This window comes from Protopterus annectens, chromosome 10.part0 (genome assembly GCF_019279795.1).
Source record: "Protopterus annectens isolate FY-2018-M chromosome 10.part0, PAN1.0, whole genome shotgun sequence".
Taxonomy (NCBI): domain Eukaryota; kingdom Metazoa; phylum Chordata; order Ceratodontiformes; family Protopteridae; genus Protopterus; species Protopterus annectens.
The window spans coordinates 1,728,440,460-1,728,455,099 of NC_056744.1; positions in this window are offsets into that span (position 1 = coordinate 1,728,440,460).

Below are 14,640 nucleotides of genomic sequence, written 5' to 3' on the forward strand. Positions count from 1 at the left end.
TGGCATGGCCTAAAAAAGGTACTATGGGGATAGATAGTTTTTGACGTTATCCAGAACCCAAATGGTGTCAGGTGCAAACCATCTCTGGCAAAGCATTGTGGTTTGTCAGTCATGCCTCCTCAGGCTGCCAGATATTGGATCCCCTTGTTGTGACACCAGAAACTAAGCCAATTATTGAAGTCAATCAGTTTTTGATGGTACTGTAGCATCATCAATGGTGAAGGTAAGATGCTACTCAAGGTTAGATTCATACCAACCTGGGACACATATTCAGAGAGCTACATCATGTTTCTCTTCATATAGCCCAGTGAAGTACGTCTTAGGTTGTTTTCATGCACGTAGACTATGACTATGTCAGACTAGTACTTGTGGTTTAAAGACCTAAGTGCATGCGTGATCTGGTGGACCCTGGCGCCAGCCAGACAGCTCACTGTGATCTTCCCCTTGTTTAGCCTGGCTAAGGGAGACATCAGTACACCTTACAATGGAACCCCCAATGTTTGGTTATGTGGTGTGTTGCCTTATGGGCTTGGCAAGGCTAGTATGATTTTCAGAGTCATGTATTTTGTGAGGTGCTGTCTTTTTTGAGTATGTGGGGTGGTCACTGAGAGATGCTTTTAGGAGGTCTTTTAGGTTTGGGTAGATTACAAGTGAGTGCCTCTGCATATGTTTGTCTATTTGTTTGTTCCTTAGTGTTGGTAGTGAATGTTTTGGGTGTAACACTGACAACCTGCTTTGCATTTTTCATGTATGTACATGAGAGCTTTAACTCCAATGACAGTGAGTATCTACACCTCTCACACACTGCGCTTGTATGTTCTAAAATTAAATGATTTTCAGTGAACATTAGGCAGTTACTACACTGCCTCAGGATACCCATATCCACCAGGCCAGAAACAAAGATGACAGGGAAGTGCCTATCCATTATACCAGATACTTAGTTGGTCTACGCAAGAGTATTTAGTAGTATACTATTAAATGACTTGCAGTGGTGATGCCCTCTATGCCAACTGGCAGCTCTTCAAGCAGCCATGAACAGTAGGAGACTACAGAGACCATTTCTTATAGATGATTTTAAAATGGGTTTGCTTAATAAACAAGGCACTGGTTACTGCATTTGTGTGAGGCTTTTATACCAGGAGGATAAAATATTTTTACACAGTTAAGCCCTCAGGCCAATCAGATAGACACACAGTATGCCTTCCATCAGCAGTTTCCAACTCAAATGAGTTGAATCAGCCCTCTGCTCCCACCAGAGTGCCGAAAATACCTTCTTAATGTAAAAAGAATTGGTTTTGAGCACAATGCAGTAACAAATGCTTTACAACAAAAGAGCAAACTCTTGCAGTATCAGTAATCCTTGGAAATAACTTTACAAACCCTGAGGAAAGTTCCCAAATAAAGAAAAATGTATGCAAACACAGAAAAACTTCCATAAACACAGAAACACTTTGCAAAACTTAGAAATATTTTGGCAAACTCAGGAGAAGTTTGGCAAACTCAGAACAACTTTTGCAGTATCAGAGGAGGTTAGTAAATATCAGAATACTTTTAAACAATCTATGAGCAGTATAGTCACAAACGGCATTTCTTTAACAAATGCAGGCTAAAAAACTGATAAATTCAACAAAATCGGTAAATGCAGCACAGAAATGTTAAATAGCACTGAGACAGAGCATGTGAAAAAAATGTATCAACTTTGTAGGTCCACAGATGGTTTTAGATGAACCCAAGGTCTTGTGTTCGCAGATGTCCAAGCCAGGCACAGGGAGGCTCTGAATAAATGTGAATGGTTTATGCAAGCTTGTTGTAATATATACAAACATTTGCATTTCTCTTCAACTGCATATTTTCCATAGATATAAGGCAATCTTTTCCTCCAAGTAATTTTCCATAGAAAAATGCCCCTCAACTGACCCTAATTTTCAGAGTTGCCCTGACAAACACACACACACACACACACACACACACACACACACACACACACACACACACACACACACACACACACACACAAACACGTATATATTTATATATATATATACACACACACACACACACACAGATACATATATATATATATATATATATATATATATATATATATATACATATATATATATATATATATATATATATATATATATATATATACGAGTCTATGTTATGAAGTCGAAAACACACATTATCAAATCCAGAATCCAAATACACACATTATCGAAACCACTACTAATCGAAAGTGTAGATGAGTGAAACTCAAATGATCGACAAGCACATCAGTACCACACATACCTACATACACACAAATATATGTATATGTGTATGTATATATATTACCTTGGATAGAAGGAAGTTTTTTTGCTCACCAGTGGGAGTGGGTAGCCTTGAGTAGCCTACCTGTCCCTGTAGGAAGTGACCTCAGCACAAGAGCTGTAGTAATTGGCTGTTTTGGACCATTTGTAGCTCATTTGAAGTTCCCTGTTTAAAATCCGTGTTTGTGCGGCTTTGCGTGATTGTGCACATAGCACAAACTTCTTCTGGCTCCGCCAAGTCTGCTCTTCAAATTTTCCCTTAAGGAAGCTCTACTCTTAGTATAATCAGACTACTCACTATATTATAAGCCTAGCACTTGTTCTCAAAACTTCTCTACTAAGTAAGCACTCTCATACTAAGTAAAGCACTACATCTACCTACCACCCCTGTGAATATCCACTTCCCTTAAAGGCACAGCACTCCCTTATACTGTTCTAGCATGTCGAGTGGTAGATTACTGGCGTCCTCTCCAGTTCAGCTGGTTAATCTGGGTATCTTGAGACAATGCTACAATTGTCTCATGTACACAGACAACCCTCTCCTCCTCCCAACAAACACAAATACATGTGAGAGATGCAACTATATAGCCAAAGTGGAGGCTGAACTCTCTCAACTCAGGGCTGGCATGACCAGACAGGAGGAGATGGTAACCACACACACAACAATCCCAGTCCCACATAGACCTACCACAACTGCAAACCAAACACATAAAACACAAAGACATACTCGGAGGCTCTAATAAAAATCTTACCAAAACAACAGAGGCTCCCAAAGCAGACATCCAAAAATCCACCACCTCAAAACAAAACACATGCAACACATACTTCAATAAATCAGTGTGTCAACCAATCACAGCCCTTAAGGCCAAACACCATGCCTGATACACTAGTAATAGGTGACTGTAGTCAGACACACTGATGTCCCGCTGACCAGGCTGAACAAGGAGAGGGTGACTGTGAGCTGCCTATCGAGAGCTAGGATCCGCCACATAACACATGCACTCAAGTCACTCCAAAGCAAGTACAAATATGACTCCATCATTGTCCATGCTGGCGTGAATGACCTGAGACGTACCTCCCTGGACTACATGAAAAGAGACATAGAGGAGCTCTCCGATTATGTAGCCCAGGCTGGTAAGACCCTGACCCTGAGCAGCATCTTGCCCTCACCAAGAATGATGCCACAATACAAAGACAAGATGATCAGCTTTAATAATTGGCTCAAGTACTGGTGTCATTCTAAGGGGATCCAATGTCTGTCTGCCTGGGATGACATGTTGGACAAGCCACGCTGCTTCGCAAGGGATGGCTTACAGCTGTCACCACTGGGCTTCCGGATATTGGCTAAGGCTCTTGCCACCCCCATAGTGCCTTTTTTAGGCAAGGCTCAAAAGACAAACCCACCTCCTTAGAAAACAAAAATGGAAAAAAACTAAGGGTAATGCTGCTCAACGCCAGAAGTCTAAATCTCAAGATGCAGGCACTCGATGCACTCCTCAGCATGGAGAACATTGACGTCTGTCCAGTAACTGAAACCTGGTTCAAGGCTCCTGTGAGCACCCCAGCACTACCAGGCTATACCTTGTATCATGCTTTTTGGCCCCAAAACCTGGGCCGAACCACAAAGGGAGGGGGAGTGTCCATATTCATCAAGGACACCCACACCTCCAAGTTAGTAGCAACACATGAAGCATCAGAGACCATACAGGTGCAACTAATGATAGGCAAAACTGCTATACAACTGGTAGCATGTTACAGACTACCCTCCCAATCTCAGGAACCCCACTCAGCCTTCCTGAAGACATTGGAGGATATGAATGTATCACAAAATACCATCATACTGGGAGACTTCAACTACCCAAACATAGATTGGGTACATTATTCTAGCCCTAATACCCTAGCCCAAAGGTGCCTGGAATTCATAAATTCAAATGCACTGGAACAACTAGTCACCTCTCCCACTAGGGGAGATAATATACTAGACCTGATCATCACAAACATGGGGACAAAATGCTCCACACCGGAGGTATACCCCTCACTAGTGAGATCAGACCACAAACTCATCACCCTGGATATACATATCCCACCTCCACCCCCAGCACAAAAGACCACAGTGAAAAACTTCTCAAAAGCAGACTTCACTCTTCTTAAGACTGAGATGGTATCCTTTAAGCCCACTGAGCCAGTGGATACCACATCCCACAATACCGAATCCTTCACAAATGCTTTCTATGGACATCTCCAAGAATGCATGGATCATGCAATCCCAAATAAATCTAAGTCCCTCTCCACCAAAGGCAAGCGTCCTGTCTGGTGGACCTCAGCCATTAACAAATTGTATAACAAAAGAAGGAAACTACTGCACGTCAGAGCAAAATCCCATAAAGGGAAGACATCTCTGATCAACATTAGCAGAAAACTACATTCTCTCATAAAAACATCCAAGGCCAACTTTGAGAGAAAAATTGCTAAGGACACTAAAGATAACCACAAAGCCTTCTTCAGCTATGTTAGAAACCTGGGCGGAAACCCTCAGATATGCTCAGAGTTAATTCACAACAACAAAAAATACACTGAACCCACAGATATTGCCAACATTCTGGCTGACAGGGTCAGTGCAAATTTTTCCCCTCCCTCACCCCCAAAAGAAGAAATACTTATCCCAGCTGAATGTAATCTCCCTGTCATCTCAGATGTCCAAGTGAGAAATGCTATCAACAAAGCTAAAAACACAGCATCAATGGGACCTGATGGTATCCCGGGTTGCTTGCTACGTGAACTCCAAGAGGAGCTAAACCTGCACATAAAAATGCTATTTAACCTTAACCTTACTACAGGATATGTACCTGAACACTGGCGTACAGCAACAGTGGTCCCACTCCACAAAGGGGGTACCTCTACAGACCCTGGAAACTACCGCCCCATAAGCTTAACCAGCCTGGTCTGCAAAGCTATGGAAAGAATCATTATGGAACTCATAAACAGAGACATAGGGGACCTACAGACACTTGACCCCACCCAGTTCGGCTTTGTAAAGGGCAGATCCTGCCTTTTGAACCTGGTTGACTTTTTTGAAACAGTCACTAGAGCCACTGATGAGGGCAAAGCAGTCCATACAGCCTACCTGGACTTGGCTAAGGCTTTCGACACAATACCCCACTCAGGCATCATAGATAAGCTCAACAGCTTAAACATAAACCCTTATGTCACTAGATGGGTTGCAAACTGGCTAAACGACAGAACCCATAAAGTTAAAATCGCTGGAGCAATGTCAGACTCAAAGCCAGTCACAAGTGGTGTCCCACAGGGATCTGTCCCGGGACCCCTCTTGTTCGGCATTTATTTCTTAGATGTTAAAGCAAACATGGGAGGGTTGTGGCTGACAAAGTTCACAGATGACTGCAAACTAGGCACCATAGTCGATACACCAGCGGACTCATACATCCTACAAAAAGGCCTCACAGAAACAGACAACTGGTGCCAGAGTCACGGCCTTAAACTAAATGCCAAAAAATGTATAGTCATCCCCTTTGGGAAAAACAAAGTACCCACAAATTATCACATAGACAGCAACCCACTGAGTACGGAAAAAGTAATCAGAGACCTAGGGACCCAAGTCAACAGCGACCTCTCATTTGACACCCACATTGCCAAAGTGGTTAGAAAAACATTCTACCTTGCACACCTCATCATGAAGGGATTCACATCCAGATCCAAGGATGTCATTGTACCCCTATACTCCTCCCTCATCAGACCCATGATTGAGTACAATGCCCCATTTGGTATGTATCTCACCCGGCATTTGCAACAGCTGGAGAAACCACAAAAGTACCTCACCAAGAGGATCAAGGGTCTCCAACATATGTCTTATTCTGCCAGACTAAAGAAACTTCAGCTCTATTCAGTAGCATACCGCCTGCTCAGAGGTGATCTCTGCCTGACGTACAAGGCCATGCCCAATCAGGATCTGATGGACATGCTCCACCTCAAAAAATCCAAATCCATCAGGACCACGAGAGCTAAAGACTTAAACCTCGGCACAAGTATGAATAGGACATGCTGGAGGGATAGATTCATAACCCAGAGGCTTCCCATGCTTTGGAACAGGATCCCAGTTCATATTAGGCAGAGCCCCTCACTGACTCTCTTCAAGAGAAATCTTGATGAGTGGATGGGAGACCGTAAGTTTACCCCAGGGGTCACATTTGTGTCACTGCTAGACAGGGGCACAGTAAACTAATTCTGTTATATAAGGGGACCTTCATTGTGTCACTACTAGACAGAGGCACAGTATTCTAAATTTATTCTGTACATTTTTGCACCATTTCATGGGGTGGCAAAAGCCACATCACTATGGCTAGGCTTACAAATGCCCCAGGGCAGATAGCCTAGTACTAAACTATGAAACTATGAAACTATTTGTACACACATATATATATACATATATATATATATATATATATATATATATATATATATATATATATATATATATATATATATGGATCTACTTTAGGTGGAAAATTTTAATGGATTCACTTAGTGTCTAATTATAAATATGGGAAGGTGGTTGATGAGGGTGTCTGGGAGGGAGCCTGAGAGGTAGGATTGAGATGGTCTATTAGTAAGGATCCAGTCTTGAATGGATTTCCTTTTTTGATTCTTTATCCACCCGTGTTGTGGTTTTGATCAGTTGAGTGAAACCATGTAGGTTAATGTGGTTAGTGGGGTGGAGCGAGTTACAGGAGGACCAGGCGATATTAACATCACCTAGTATAATTTCTTGAGGAAATTTTTGGGATGTCCAGTCTAGAATGGATTCTACTGTGTTAATGGTATTGCTGGGGGTTATATAGGTGCCAATTATATGCAAGTGTTTTTTGAGTTGCTTTTAAGCTTAGTGAACATAGTTTCTGCATTACAGAACGTGGGTTGCTTGTTGGCTAAAAATTCAATGGTCAGGTTGTTTTTGAAGAGGAGAGCATTGCCTTCATCTCTTTTGGATATTCTGTCTTGTCTAAGAACACTGTAACCAGGTGGAACAAAGTCATCATTATTGTTTAGTGGTTTTAGCCAGGTCTCTGTGAGGAGGACTATGTTCGGAAAGTAGAGGGCCAGGGTAGCATGTAGCTCTGGGAATTTGTTCACTATGCTCCTTATGTTTATGTTGAGTATAAGGAGATCTGTTGATTTCCTGGGGAGGTTAGAATGTTATTTGTCTGGTAGTGGGGGGGGGGGTGTTGTTGATGTTTGCAGGGCCAGGGTTTCGGTGCACATCTCCAGTGAGTAAGATTTGGGATGCTATTTGGATTATAGTTTTTAGGCATTTGATTATAGATGTGTTGTATTTTGAGGAAATGTGGTTGTTGAGTTGGTGTGAGAATACTTTGAATGTGGCAAGGTCAAGATTTGAGATGTAGATAGAAGGGGATATTACTGGAAAGGCTGGTTTGTCTTGTGAATGAGTAGGGCAGGTAGGGGATTTATTCTGCCATTTTGACTTGCTAGTGCAATGGTGGGAGGTTAAGTGTAAGGTGATGGGGAAGCTTATTATTAATGTAAACGTTAGAGGCCATATTTTGCTCAAAGTTTTGCTGTGTTGTTGTGAAGTTTTAGTAGGTATATTTACAGGAGTGAGTAGGGATTTAAGTGTGGCTATGCTTTATGTATGTTGTAATTAGAGTAGGAGGATTAGGTAGGGGTATTAGCCTGAAGATTGCGAAATTCCAGTAATAACGGCCACACAGGTAAAAAACACACTTTCCAAAGCTAAGAATACAGCATCCATGGGACCAGATGACATCCCAGGCTGTGTACTACATGAACTACAAAATGAACTGGCACCTCACCTAAGTGTAATGTTTAATCATACCCTCACCTCAGGTTTCGTGCCCACTGAGTGACTCACAGCTACAGTTATCCCACTCCACAAGGGGGGGATCCACCTTGGATCCTGGGAACTACTGCCCCATCAGTCTGACAAGCCTGATCTGCAAGGCCATGGAATGTATTATCATGGAACTAATAAATAAAGACATTGTCAATCTTAAAACACTGGACCCCACCCAGTTTGGGTTCGTGAAGGGCTGATCTTGTCTCCTGAACCTGATTGACTTCTTTGAATCAGTCTCCAGAGCCGTGGATGAGGGTAAGGCAGTCCACACAGCCTATCTGGACCTCGCCAAGGCCTTTGACTCCACCCCCCACTCTGGAATCATATATAAACTTATTAAGCTGGGCATTGATCCCTATGTCACTCGATGGGTTGCCAACTGGCTTACTGACAGAACGCACACTGTAAAAGTAGCTGACTCCAAATCCAGCTCCAGACAAGTGACAAGTGGAGTACCTCAGGGTTCAGTCCTGGGACCTCTCTTGTTTGGCATCTACTTCTCTGAAGTGCAGGCCAACACTAAGCAATTCTGGCTAACAAAGTTCACAGATGATTGCAAACTGGGAGCCATTATTGAATCCCGAAATGATGTGGATACTCTACAAAAGGGCCTTACAGAAACAGATGCTTGGTGCCAGAGCCATGGACTCAAGCTCAATGCCAAGAAATGTATAGTTATCCGCTTTGGGAAAAAACATGTACCCATGAATTACCACATAGGTGGCAGTACACTAAACACCGAAAGTGTGATAAGAGACTTAGGGACACAGGCGGACAGTGGTCTCACCTTCAATAACCACATAGCCACAACAGTCAGGAAATCCTTCTATGTGGCACACCCTATTTCTCTGTGTCTTAAGTTGGTATAACTGGTTTTACGTCCTGTGTGTTATCTGACTATCTCAATGATTAATTGCATAAAATTAGACCCTCTAAGTAAAAACAAACCAAAAACGGACTTCACAAACTGTTTAAAACACAAGGAGTCGAAGTACGGAGCCAAAAACTGCTGTAAAAGACCTATTTATTTAAGCGCTTTCGGAAAGAATAATATCTTTCCTTCCTCAGAAACAAAATTTAATTTTCTAAACCATTTGCCTTAATATTTAAAAGAAACATTCACCATTAACTTAAAAAGTTCGACAACAGCTATGGAGAATAATGAACCTAGCATACACTCCAAATAAAGCTAAACGCTAAAAACAAAATTAAATTAACAATTGCATTTTTAATTTTGTTTTTAGCATTTAGAAAATTCAAGATTTAGACGTTTAATTGGTTATCACTTTAACATTTTAAATAATATCCAGTGTGTTTAAAGTTACTGTATATATAAAGGCTGATATGGGACTTTAATTTTAACCTGGATTCGTTAGAACTTGTTAAAGTTGATTGATTAATTAATTTCTTGATCAAATCAACACATCACATGATTTTTAAAGTTTTTAAAGGATGTTAGTTCTGTTTAAAGTGTTTTGTTTCTGAGGAAGGAAAATTATTATTCTTTCCAAAAGCGCTTAAATAAATAGGTCTTTTACAGCAGTTTTTGGCTCCGTACTTCGGTACCCTCTAAGTAAAAGTCTGTATATCATTGCTGGAGCCTTCCTGTGTCCTGACAGAGTGCTCTTCAAACTATCTGGAGATATACAGAGCTGAGTACATTTTTCTGGCACTTCAGAGTTGTGTACTGGTAATTGTTGTTTGACTAATTTTATATCATTGCTGGCTGACTTCAGAGCTGTGCACTGTTATTTGTGCTTCACTGTATAGTTTTTCAGATCTCTGCTGAAGGTGTTGGTTTTCCTATACCCATCCTCCCTATTCCTGTGTCGTTGTTTAAATTTGGAGGCTTTTGCAGTTGCCCGCCCCCACTGTAGATTTGATCTGGGACATTCCCTCCAGTCCCATCTCTTTACCTAACTCTACTTAATAGACTCCTTCTGCACTTGTTTTTAGTCATTTTTAATTTAATTGCATTTTTTAAACTGTTTGGTCTAACATTGCTACATACTCATGTATGCTAGCTTGCACTGCATTTGAATTGTTTTTACTGCTGTTTTAGCTACTTTTCTGTATATCTGTATATATATATATATATATATATATATATATATATATATATATACATATAAAAATATATATATATATATATATATATATATATATATATATATATATATACACCTTTCATATATATATATATATATACACACCTTTCCTGTAACTAGTGTAGTCCAGATTCAGATTTGCTGTATCCAGGACTGTATGTAAGCTTCTGAGCCCCCCCCCAAGCTTTCTGTGTTGGAGGGAAGCCTTCTAGCTTATCAGTGGGAGTGGTAAGCACTAGGTAACCTATCTACCACATAAGGAGTGGTTCTGGCCCAGAAATTGTAGTTATTGGCTGTTTGGGCAGTTTTTCCATCTCTCTCAACTTTCTGATTTAAAATCCCACATTTGCACTTGTTTCCCCCCTTTCCTGTAACTAGTTTAGTCCAGATACAGATTCTTAGTTTTACAACTTGAATTTGCTTATTCGTGATCAGCACCTGTTCAGAACTTGTAAGCACTAAATAACCTGCTAATTACTACATCACTCAACCTTCCTTATTACCTAGAGGAAAACAGTTTTGGTACTTACTTTCCTCACTTGCTTAGAGAAAAACAGCTCTTGTACTCACTTTCCTCACTTATCTAGAGGAAAATAGATTTTTTATTCAGGCATGTCCAAGTGTCAGCTCCCAGTGTTCTCTCCTGTCTATCTGATGAATCTGGGCATCTTAGGGCAATGTAGAAATTGACTCATGTACACAGACAACCCTCTCCTCCTACCACCCAACACTACAACCTGTGAGAGATGCACTTATCTAGCCAAACTGGAGTCAAAGCTCTCTCCAATCAAGACTGAACTTTACAGTCAAGAGGAGAAGGTAAACACTTGCACCACACCACACTCATCACATAGTTTCACTAAATCTACACCACCAAAATACACACATAGAAACACAAACACATTCGTGGAGGCTCTCAATAATAATCTGCTCAAGCAACAGAGACCTCCAAAGCAGAAATGCAACCTCCACCCCCCAACACAACCCAAATGACACATAGCCTGCAGACTCAGTGTGCCACTCAACCACAGCCAATAAGGCAAAACAACGTACCCAACACACTAGTCATAGGTGACTCTATAGTCTGGTACACTGATGTCCCACTCACCAGGCTAAACAAGGAGAAGGTTACTGTCAGCTGCCTGTTGGGTGCCAGGATCCGCCACATAACCCACACACTCAGGTCACTCCACAACAAATACAAATATGACTCTGTCATTGTCCATGTTGGTGTGAACGACCTGAGAAGTACCTCCCCGGACTACATGAAAAGAGACATAGAAGAGCTCACCAATCTTGTAGCCCAGACAGGTATGACCTTAGCCCTGAGTAGCATTCTGCCATCACCCAGAATGATACCGCAGTACAAGGGCAAAATGACTGACTTCAACAATTGGCTAAGCTTCTGGTGCCATTCTAAAGGGATCCAGTATCTGTCTGCCTGGGATGACATGGTCGAAAGACCACGATGCTTTGCCAGAGATGGCCTGAACCTGTCACCTCTGGGATTCCGGACACTGGCTAAGGTTCTTGCCGCCCCTATAGTGCCTTTTTTTAGGCAAGGTTCAAATGACAAATTCACCACCATAACAGGAACAGGCAAGCAAAAACTGAGGGTGATGCTACTCAATGCTAGAAGTCTAAATCTCAAAAGGCACTCACTCGAGGCACTACTTAAAATGGAGAACATCAATATCTGTGCAGTGACTGAGACCTGGTTCAAGGCTCCAGAGAGCACCCCTGCACTACCAGGCTATAACTCATACCACACTTTTCGGCCATGTAACCTGGACCAGAACACCAAAGGCGGAGGTGTGTCCATATTCATTAAGGATATCCACACCTCCAGGCTAGTTGCTAAGCATAATGCAGCTGAGGTTATCCAAGTGCAACTAACTCTGAGCAAAACTGCAATCCAAATTGTAACTTGCTACAGATCACCCACCATGCCCCAGGATTCCCACTCCTCTTATCTTGATGTACTGGAAAATTAGGGTTCAACCAAACACCCTAATAATGGGCAATTTCAACTATCCCACCATTAACTGGGAAAACTACTCATGTACCAACTCCTTCGCTTAACGCTTTCTGGAATTCATAAACTCCAATGCCCTGGATCAACTTATTCACACCCCCACCAGGGGCAACAATATCCTAGATCTAGTCATTACCAACATGAGTGACCAGTGTTCCACACCTGAAGTCAATGCCTTATTGGTCCGATCCAACTATAAGCTAATTACCCTATATTTTCACATCCTGCCCCCACCCCCCATTAAGGAAACCATAGTAAAAAGTTTCTCCAAAGCCAACTTCATGCTCCTTAAGACAGAAGTGGTGAACTTCATGACACCCATGCAGATGGACAATACAGTTACGACTACTGAATCCTACACAATTGCACTTTATAAGCACTTGCATGAGTGCATGGATCGTGTTATCCCAAACAGAACCAAGACACTATCCTCCAAAAAAGGAAGCCAATCTGGTGGTCCCCTACCATAAACAAACTGTACAACAGAAGGAAGAAACTGTTGCAAAAGAGAGTAAAATCCCATAAGTGGAGGAGCTCCCTGGTCAGCCTCAGTAAGAAGCTGCAATCCCTGATAAAATTCTCCAAAGCTAGTTACAAAAAGAAAATCACCACTGATTCTAAAGACAACCACAAAGCATTTTATAGTTATGTCAAGATTCTCAGTGGCAACACTCAGATCTGCTCTGAGTTACAGCACAATGGCACTAAATATACAGACCCAACTGATATTGCCAACATCCTGGCAGATAGGTTCAGTGCTAACTTTACCCCCCTCTCATCCATTAAAGAGCCCATCTCTATACCGGAAGAATTCCAAGTTCCTGTAATCATGGCTGCACAGGTAAAAACCACACTCTCCAAAGCCAAGAACACAGCATCCATGGGACCAGACAACATCCTAGGCTGCATTCTACATGAACTACAGAACGAACTGTCACCCCACCTAAGTACCATGTTCAATCATAGCCTCACCTCAGGATTTGTGCCTGCTGAATGGCGCACAGCGACACTTATCCCACTCCACAAGGGGGGGCCACCATGGACCCCGGGAACTACCACCCCATTAGCCTGATGAGCCTGGTCTGCAAGGCCATGGAATGTATCATCATGGAACTTATAAACAAAGACATTGGTAATCTCCAAACTCTGGACCCAACCCAGTTCGGGTTTGTAAAAGGCAGATCATGTCTCCTAAACCTGATAGACTTCTTTGAAGCAGTCACTAAAGCCGTAGACAAGGGTAAGGTGGTTCACATAGGCTATCTAGAACTTGCCAAGGCTTTCAACACCATCCCCCACTCTGGAATTAAAGATAAACTCACTAAACTAGGTATAAATCCCTATGTCACAAGATGAGTTGCCAACTGGTTCACTGACTGAACCCACACTGTGAAATAGCAGACTCCAAATCCGACTTCAGACCAGTGACAAGTGGAGTATCACAGGGTTCAGTCCTGGGTCCTGTCCTGTTTGGTATCTACTTCACTGAAGTACAGGCTAACACAGAAGGTCTTTGGCTAATGAAGTTCGCAGATGACTGCAAACTAGGAACCATAATCAAAACTCCTAACGATGTGGACATCCTACAAAAGGGCCTCACTGAGACAGATGCCTGGTGTCAGAGCCATGGCCTCAAGCTCAATGCCAAAAAGTGCAGTGTCATCCCCTTTGGTAAAAACTCTGTACCCATGAACTACCACATAGGCAGCAATCTACTTAACACCGAATGTGTGATAAGAGACCTTGGGACCCAGGTGGACAGTAATATCTCCTTTGATAGTCACATCGCCACAGTTGTCAGGAAGTCCTTCTACATGGCACACCTCATCATAAAAGGGTTCTCATCCAGGAAAAAAAGCGGTCATTGTTCCCCTCTACTCAACACTCATTAGACCCATTATAGAGTACAATGCCCCTTTTGGAATGTACCTTACAAGACATCTGCAGCAGCTGGAAAGGCCACAGAAGTACCTCACAAAGAGGATTACTGGCCTTAAACAAATGCCCTACACTGACCGCCTCAAAAAACTCCAGCTTTACTCCGTAGCATATCGCCTTCTCCATGGTGATCTTTGCCTAACATATAAAGCTATGTCAAATCCAGAGCTGTTGGACATGCTACACCTAAAGAAATCCCAATCCCTCTGAGCTACATGCTCTAGGGACCTAAACCTTGTCACCACAATAAACAGGACATGAAAGAGGGATAGTTTCCTGTCCTAGAAACTTCCTATACTCTGGAACAAGCTACCCATCTATGTCAAGCAAAGTTCTTCATTAGCACTCTTCAAG